This window comes from Notechis scutatus, chromosome 2 (genome assembly GCF_049901735.1).
Source record: "Notechis scutatus isolate UNSWTSFEM ecotype Mainland chromosome 2, rNotScu1.2, whole genome shotgun sequence".
Classification (NCBI taxonomy): Eukaryota; Metazoa; Chordata; class Lepidosauria; order Squamata; family Elapidae; genus Notechis; species Notechis scutatus.
This window is the reverse complement of record NC_142010.1, coordinates 85,599,264-85,608,727: the sequence shown is the minus strand read 5'-3', so window position 1 is coordinate 85,608,727 and position 9,464 is coordinate 85,599,264. Positions and strand designations below refer to the sequence as shown.

The 9,464-nt window shown below is 39.4% G+C and overlaps 1 protein-coding gene across 1 annotated transcript in view; it reads left to right on the top strand.

Annotated features, from left to right (window-relative positions):
- Positions 1 to 1,079: 1,079 nt before the first annotated feature.
- FGF1 (fibroblast growth factor 1) overlaps positions 1,080 to 9,464 on the top strand; it is a 32,291-nt gene continuing 23,906 nt past the window's right edge. The window contains exon 1 of the mRNA XM_087955390.1: positions 1,080 to 1,198. The gene's annotated coding sequence lies outside the window, so the exon portion shown is untranslated. The remainder of the gene's footprint in view (positions 1,199 to 9,464) is intronic.

The window sequence follows — 9,464 nt, the reverse complement described above, 5'->3', positions numbered from 1 at the left end:
GTGTCTTGAAAAGCTCTCTTGAAGGTTGGAAGACCTCCTGGGCAAATTTGATTAAAACGTAAAATCTGTTGGGGTCCAAAGTATCCCATCGCAGAAAATTGGTTTGGAGTCTAACAGATGTTAACTTTCCTCTTCTTTTCTCTTATGACATTAATGAGGCAATATCTGTTCTTTGTCCAAAAAAAACTTTGCCATGGAACTTTGTCCAAACTCCAAAGTTGTCCAAAGCACTTTGGACCAAAGAGCTTTTTCCAAACAACATTAGCATATCATTCCTCCTTGCAGCTGAGATATAGTAACAGGTCTAAGTGTAACTATTTAGCTAACAACAGAAATCCTGAATCTGGATTTCCTTGATATAAGTACAGTATCTAATCAATATTCACATGGTCACTTACTTTGTATAGAATTTTCTGCATTGCCTTTTACTGAAATCCAGAGTGGTTCCTACCTGCCCAAATGGTGTCTTTTGAATGCTCTCAGGTACAGAGGCAAGAGCGTGTGTCTGGGGAACAGATCAGAATGATTCATTTGTTGTGGTAGGTCAGTGCCCATCTGTTTGATGTCTTTTGTTGGCTGTAGTGACTAATGACACTTTCCATTTTAAACCAAAGAGGTTTGAGCAATGATAACATGATTTGATGTGGCTTGCTTGGACACATGATTACTCAGAAAACAGGGGAAGAAGGCCAATAGCTTTTTTTCCCCCTGCAACTCAATAAGCCATAATTTATTCTTTGTCTGCAGTCTACAGATAGTGAACAACTCTCCTTCAGAACTAAGGGCCAATCCCAGCTATCATTTCAGTATTAAGTTATTCACCAGGCATAAATGTTGCAAGCCCCAATAGACTTGTCTCACTGTTCCCATTTCAATTGTCTACATAGAAGAAACCTGCCTGGTAGTTATAAAGCAATGTCTTAACATATGTTCTAAGAGAACCCAGAAGTAAAATATGTAGACAGGGTCTTCCTCCTTGCTTCTTCTCTGTCTCTGTTTTTTTCTGCCTCTGTCTCTGTCTCTGTCTCTGTCTCTCTCTCTCTCTCTCTTTGTCTCTCTCTCTCTCCATAGATGAGTCAGTCTATTCAGTCAACTCTTTCTAGATCAGCAGATTGGTTGGGTCAGACCTGCTGTTAAATGCTGAACCGAAGCAGACAATTCATACATAGGAGCCTTTCTGTGAGTCCCTTGTCACCAGGTAAGCAAACATCTGTCATGGCTGGGGAAGGAAAGGTTTTTGTGGATTGATTCCAAGGAGAGCATAACAAAGGTTTGACATGGAATATTGCAACAAAATGCTTTGCCTTATAGAAGTCAAGAGCCTTCCATTGTCTCTTTAGGTATCTAAACTATCTTAATTATGCATGAAGTAGCTCTGGAAAGATCGCAGACAGAATTGCTTCTCCTTTTGTGGAAGGAGAGAAGTACTGAACTGCTTCCAAAGAAAAAGATTACACCACATTCCTTGCATTCTCTTAAGGTTTTGGTAACAAAGGAAAAAGTAGATCAGAGCATAGGAATTAATCGGGACATATAAAGAGATGCTTCCCTGTCATTCTTATATTCTATTTTACTTCTATATAAGTGAAGCTGCATCAATAACTTTGAAGACAAATCCAGAGCCAGCCTCTGGATATCTAGATGTATCTCCTGAAAGATCCAGAAACTGGATACAGCTGAGAAACTATTTGCTAAACTATCTTTTGATTCTAATGGAGTACAGCCACTGTGCATTGACCTGCTTAAGCTATAGTGCTTGTTTTGCTCTGCTTGTAGCACTCTATAAAACTACATTCTTCTAGATTATATGCAGCTAAAAACAAATAATAGTAATAGTAAATAATAGTAATAGTAAATAATAATAACTAGCTGATGCTTCCACTTCATACTGGTGAAGTCTTGCATAATTTATGATTTGTTGTTTGGCTACTCAGATATTATTTTATTTGAGTTGGTGAAAAAAAATAGCAAGTAAAGAGGTCTAGATTTTATTGTAATTAAACACAGTTACAGATAGGGCCATTTTACTTTAACCTTTACATAGCTTGAATATCTAACAATATGTAGTGATTGCCTTTTGCTAAATACAAATAAGGTGTGAATAATAATAATAACATTTAAGTATATTTGATCCTTTTTGCATTATATTGTTATGAAGGTTCAGGTTAATGCTGTCTAGGAATTGTGGAAGTTGACATGTAACACGCTTCCAATAAGGCAATCTTCTCTTGTGTGATACTGGGGGAAATAAAATTGCCTTATTATGCTATGAACTATCATTTGCTTCACTATAGTTTGCATGTAATTAATTAATTTTACCAAGCTTATAAGGCAGCCAGTTCATATATGAGAGACGTAAGACCACCAAAGCATTAGTAATATTAAAAACAAGAACATAATGTAACAGCTGCATTTCCCAGTGACAAGGAATAACTATAATCCATATACACAATAATGTATATGGAGAGACAAGACTAACCCTTCAGGATCTACAGACTTGCTGAAACAATGGCTTTATGAAAAACTAACAGAGTCGGGTGGCATCTGATAACTTTTTCCTGAGAAAGAGAACAGAATTTTACAAGGCTTGATCTGGATCCCTGAAAGTAACAATCCTTAAAAGTAGGAATTCTGAGGAAGCCCCCTTTTCCAGATTTCAAAAAATAGGCACACACCAATAGGGAAGACAGTCTTTCAACTGTTCAGGTCCTAACTATGGATGGATCTAAAGGTGATAATCTGTGCGTTGGATTGCACCTGGAAGCAAACCAGTAGACAGGGAAGTTCTCAAAGCAGAGCATAACATACTACATTATTTTCGATCCCTAACTGCTTGAGGTATTATTTTCAGGACCACTTGCAGTTTCCAGGTGAACTTCAGGGAGAGTTCCAGGGCAGTGAGTGAAAGGTACATGGCGGTCAGAGCACGAATGGACTGTCAGAAAAGCCTCCTGATCGCAGGAAACTTCATAATTGGGACACAAGATAAATCTCAATGAAAACATTCTGAGATACAATTACTCCTTATTTCCTTCAAGCAGAACTGAGTTTCCTCACCTTAAAAGCCACCTCTAAATAGAGGTCTTGGAGAAAAATCTCTCTGGGGAGTCTCTAAGGCTTAATATTAACTTAATGGCATAGAATCAATTTTTAAAAATCTATTTGAGGGAGCATAATCTCATCCAGAGCCATAGACAGAATCTATCCAGAATAAAAAAGACCTCTGCATTGAAAACCATCTTGCTGAGATTAACTCTAAACCAGAGGTCTCATTCTCGCAGCCCACGGGCCAATTGCGGCCCGCAGGATGATATCCTGTGGCCCCCACCGTGATATGAAAGTATAATAGTGCGTTCTCCATGCGTCGCTAGCTGGCTAAACACTTCTACGTGCGGCCCAGCCTCACCTAGACTCTGCCTCCAGCGGCCCCCAGGTAAATTGTGTTTGAGACCCCTGCTCTAAACCAAGTTCTCCCCATTTAGGCCATCCGCAGCCTTGAAGCCTAAGGGCAGAATCTTAACCCCATCTCTATCTTGGCCTATGTTTAGACAGACAGCTGCCTGACCCTGAGTCAGCAGATGCCCTCCCTCAGTGGCTTTATTGGGGCCATGGTGCTGCAGTGGTTAGAATGCAGTATTGCAGGCTAACTCTGCCCACTACCAGGAGTTCGATCCTTACTGGCTCAAGGTTGACTCAGTCTTCCATCCTTCCGAGGTTGGTAAAATGAGGACCCATATTGTTGGGGGCACCAATAAAGGAATGTAGCTCAAGGTTGAAATGAGGAGTCCTTGGTGTTCTCTGAGCTTGCTTGTTTTCTTGCAGATGTTTCACTAACAAGGTAACATCATCAGTGCAGCGTTGTGGGCAATATGCTGACTCTGTCAATGACTTAGAGAGGGCTGTAAAGCACTGTAAAGCGGTATATAAGTCTAAGTGCTATTGCTATTCCTATTTACATAGATAGGGGAAACTTCTGCAGCATCACCAATGCAGAGGATTGTAGGCTCAACCTCTCACCATGCTTCCACTAACTGGATCTGCCCTCTTAGGAAGGAAGAGAACTCCTGCAGAACAGAGCCTGAACTTCCAATCCTTGCAGCAATCCAGGATACCATTGAGATAGCAAGCAGAATTAATAGGGTGTTGCTTCCCTATCCTAATTTTACCTGGATAGTGAAATGTGCAACATAGTAAGTAAGTAAGTAAGTAAGTAAGTAAGTAAATCCACCAGAAGTCATCTAGAAAAGCATGATATTCTGACTGAATAGGGGCAGATATTGTAATAACCAGAAATTTATTTATTTATATTTTATTTATTTATAACATTTATCAGCCACCCATGTTACCATAAGGTGGGTTGATGCCATAAGAATTGGTTGGCTTTGCACAAGGCACCGAGTCCTAAATATTGCTTATTAATAACCATGGTTGGGTAATGTCTTTCATATTAAGCCAAACCAAATGAGTCTGTCTTATCTTTTAGTGTTTAGTGGTGTTAGTGTGGTATTAGCAATAGCAATAGCATTTAGGCTTTTATATGACCTCATAGCATTTTACAGCACTCTTTGGGCAGTTTACGTCAGCATATTGCCCCCAACAATCTGGGTCATTTTGCTGACTTTGGAAGGCTGGAAGGCTGAACCAACCTGGAGCCCCTGTCAGGATCAAACTCCAGGGTGTGGGCAGAGTTTCCCTAAAATGCTGCACTTTAAACACAGTGCCGCTCAGGGTATTGAAAAGGTGCCATTGAAATAATGAATGGAAATTATGTAAATATTTTTTTCTCTATGGTAATCTACAGTATGTGATAAAAATATGTTGACTCTGCCTAGACGAGAACGTTCTGAATAGTAACTAGGTTTCAGATAGCTAGTAAATCTGTTAACGCTGATAAACCTGGCATGGGAGCAGTTACCCGGAGCTAAATTGAAGATGAGGACATAGAATATTTTTTTCCCCTTCCGTTCAGTTTTGTCCAATTCTGAGAGACAAGTCCCCGCAGTTTTCTTGGCAAGGTTTTTCAGAACTGGTTTGCTATTGCCTCCTTCCTAGGGCTGAAAGTGAGAGATTTACTCAAAACACCCACCTGGCTTTGTGCCTAGGAAAGAGGTAGAACTCACAGTATTCCTCCTTCTAGCCTGATGTCTTAACCACAACATTAAACTGGCTCTTACCTTTAAGGTATAGAAACCAACATACATGCCCATGTAGAAATATCAATATTTGGGGCCTTGGGTTCTTGCTTATTTATCTTTTCCTCCTAAGAGACATACCCAGAGAAACAGTGGTGGGATTCAATTTTTTTTTACTACTGGTTCTGTGGGCATGGCTTGATTGCCATGGCAGGGGAAGGATACTGTAAAATTTCCATTTCCTCCCCACTCCTGGGGGAAGGTTACTACAAAATCCCATTCCCTCCCCATCCTGCTAACCTGCTTTCCAGCTCTGTTCTCCTGTGCAGGGCAACACAAGAAGACCCAGCCCATCAGCTGGGACTCGGGAGGCAGAGAATAGATGGGGGAGGAGCCATTCAGAGGTGGTATTTGCTGGTTTTCCAAGCTACTCAAAATTTCCGCTACCGGTTCTCCAGAACTGGTCAGAACCTGCTGAATACCACCTCTGCTGAGAAATATATTTTGTGATTTTATAATGTTGTAACAGTTATGGTGGCACAGTGGTTAGAATGCAGTATTGCAGGCTAACTCACTGCTCACTCCAGGAGTTTGATCCTAACCAGCTCAAGGTTGACTCAGCCTTTCATCCTTTGGTTGGTAAAAAGAGGACCCAGATTGTTGAGGGCAATATGCTGACTTGGTGAACCCCTTACAGAGGGCTGTAAAGCACTAAGAAGCGGTATATAAGTCTAAGTGCTATTGCTATTGCTAACTACCAAATTTTCCCTGAATAAAATTTTCTGGAAACCAGGTAAACTAAAAGTAGGTAGGAAATAATGTTGGTCTTCTATTCTGGTGCTCTCTGTTCAGTGCTAGCTAAAGTTGCTAGGAATTCTAGGCTAATATATCCACAGGGTACCAATCAGTGATGGGATTCAAAAAATTTTACTATCGGTTCTGTGGGTGTGGCTTGGTGGGCGTGGCAGAAGGATACTGTAAAATCTCCAGTCAGAGGTGGTATTTGCCAGTTCTCTGAACTACCCAAACTTTCTACTACTGGTTCTCCAGAACTGGTCAGAACCTGAATACCACCTCTGGTACCAAGTTAGGCAAATTCCTACATCAGCGGAAACATTGATATGCCATCTTCTAACAGATTCTCATTGAGAGAAAGAAAAAGAAAATCACTCCTCCGCCTGCTGCTTTTCATCAGGAATTAGCAGGGAGAGCTTTTCCATATGAGACAGTAAGGTTTTGCTTATGCAGCTATTGTGGTATTTGTTTAAAAATGCAGATGGGCCACATAGAATCCTTCTTTGAAATGTGAAAGCCTTCCTAAAAAGTCAGAAAACGACACAGCTCTAAAAATAGAACGCTGTGTGATTCAGTAATCTCTGCTGACCATACTGATTTGTTTGCAGATCAGTGGTTATTCTTTTGAGTGTTGGGTTCAACGGTACAGAGGAGAAAATCTGAATAAAATCTCTACAGTACTAATTGTTGTTAGTGGGGGAAATTGGTAAGGGGTTTCTTCTCCAAAATTGGAGGCAAGAACTGAACGGTGAATTAAAATTGGATTTATAGGTTACTCAAGAACTGAGAAAGAAGATTTATTTATTGGCAATGAAGAACTCATCAGGGTGAACTGCTTGAATGTGGGGAGATGGCCGTGAATTGGACTGGGACGCTAGGAAATTATTGTTATTGATGGTACAAGCCTCCCTTCAAATGAGAGACAAGGGCAGCAGTAAAATAATTTCCCCCAGGATGGAGGAACAGAGCGTAGACTTCCAAAATCTAATTAGATCTTGAAAGTATGGTAAGTGTAATTGTAATGACTTTGTCAAATCAGCCTTCTGGGTAAGAAGTAGGGTAATTGGAAGAATCAGGAATTGGGATGTCTAGCTGCTAAACAGAGATTTGATAGAGATGTAGAATCATTTCCAGCGGTTCCTCTGATATTTTATTAACAACATTGATAAAAGACTTCAAAACAGTTACAGATGTTTTGTCCTGGAAAGGATGGGGGTACATGCTCAAGATCATAGGATGAAAACTGGTTGGTTTTCTTCTGCTGCTTTAGGTTAACTTGGAACTAGGAACTTATATAAGAACATACATTTCAATCTGTTCCAGAGTCAGCCCCTGATCACACCTTGCTATCTGAACTCTTCAATGTACTTGTATGAATAATACAATACATTTCAATTTTGTGTGCTCTGCTTGGTAATACACTGTACATTTTATTCTGCTTATTTGAAGGTTTTGTTAGCAATGAAGAAATCATCAGATTGGCAGAAACCGATAAGTCATTCTCTTGATTCATTCCTGATTCCTAGGCCATATAACCCAAACTATATATTCAAACCCTCTTAAAATATGTAATGTTGGCATTCCGGTATCCAACCACAAACAGACTGCATATCCTATCAACTTTGGATTGAGCTTGGCCATAAAACTCATCAGTCTCCTCTTCTTCTGCATCAATGGTTAGAGTATGACTTTGGATAATGGAGCATATGAGAGAGTTGTCTGCAAAATCTAATTGATATTATCTAGTCATTAATGGCATTATATATCCAAGTATTGTCTTTGCTGATTTCTTTCCACTGGTTTTCATATCCTGAGTAGTAAAAGACATGATCCTTAATTTCAGAGTATCCAGTTCCATTTCTGTTCACTATTTGTGCCTAAAATGTTATTCTGTAGTAGAAACATTTCATCTTTAATGCTGTTTAAGTTCCATATCTTGGCCTGAAAGTAAGACTGATAATCCACTTCATTCAGGATCCCTTGAAGCTGTTATGTGACACTTTCTTATAAACTTGCCTAAAAAATAAAGGTTGGATAGTGGAAGAAAATTGCCCAGCATGATTGAGGTTAGGGAACCAACACCATTTTAAAAGATGAAGGGAACAATCTCTTCTTTCAAGGAAGAAATCACCACCACTAGAACCCACCCTCCTGTCACTTCCCAGGAGGCCTTTGCCAACCAGGAGAATCATGGATCTAATAAATAGATGGCCAAAGTCGGTCATGAGGTTACATGCCATCAAGAGGTTATCAACTCTTACTAGTCACAAAGAGAGACTTTCTCCATGATTACCTGACCCTAACCTGATCTTTCAGCTCTTCCAATGGTGCAATCATTGCCACTATAACTCAATCCATCCACCTCTTCTTCTTTTTCCTTCTACCTTTCCACAGCATTACTGTAGAACCTTCTCCAGAGAGCTGGATCATCACATAATGTGTCAGAAGTAGAATAATTTGAACTTGGTCGTTTGTGCTCTGAATGAGAATTATGAGTAGGTTTGTTTGATGATGTAGTTTACTACATTACAAAAATATTTTATAATTTTTGTCTACTATTATCTGTTGCATGGATTGGGATCTACTGTAGTTTCTTGCAAGGATTTGGTATTCGCCAATCTGATGCGCCACTAGAATTAATGAAACTGCAATGCCAATAACTCCTAGCCAACATGGCCAAACCTTTACATTAATAAACTTTTCAGGGTTAACTTTTATTAACTAATTTCATTTAATTCATAAATAGCAGGTCTTATCTGATAATAATCTATGTGTAATAAAATGGTTGGTTATATTCTCTGTGTATATATATTTAATCTTTTCAGGCAGTTAGCTACAATAATAAGATTTCACAGTTCCGATTTAACGATAAAAAGTCCAAAAAAGCAAATCATCCCACAAGTGCAGTTCTGGGATAATAATTAAATCCTTGCTTCATTCCATATATTTGGGTTTGATGTTGTTATAAGTATTAATCTGAAATATTGACCACAAATATCATACCTTCCAATATTAAGAATATTTAACCAAAACCCCATCTGGTCCGAGAGATTTGTTTATTTTCAGATAGATTGCCGGTTTCACCCAATAAATCCTGATGGGTTTCCCATAGAAACTTGCTTTCGCTGTTCATTGATGGACATGCAACCTTTCATTACCACCTTAATCTTGTGCTTGTTCCAAACAAGATTAAAATTTTGTAAATTTTGCCCCATCATTTTCAGAAGTAACTATATAACTCTTGTTCTTGCAAAATGGATAGGGAACAATTGTTTTTAATCCTAATTTTGGGTACTTGGCACCTGAATCAATCTCAATGAGCATTTTACTCAGGGGTGGGATTCAAAATTTTAACAACTGGTTCTGTGGACGTGGCTTAGTTGGTGGGTGTGTCTTGGTGATCATGTGACTGTGTGGGCATGGCCGACTCGACGTCACTCACATCAAGGGGCGCTTGTTCTTGCCTGGCTTCTCATGACAGTGGGGATGCTGCAACAGTTGTAAGTGTGAAAAACAGTCATAAGTCACTTTTTTCAG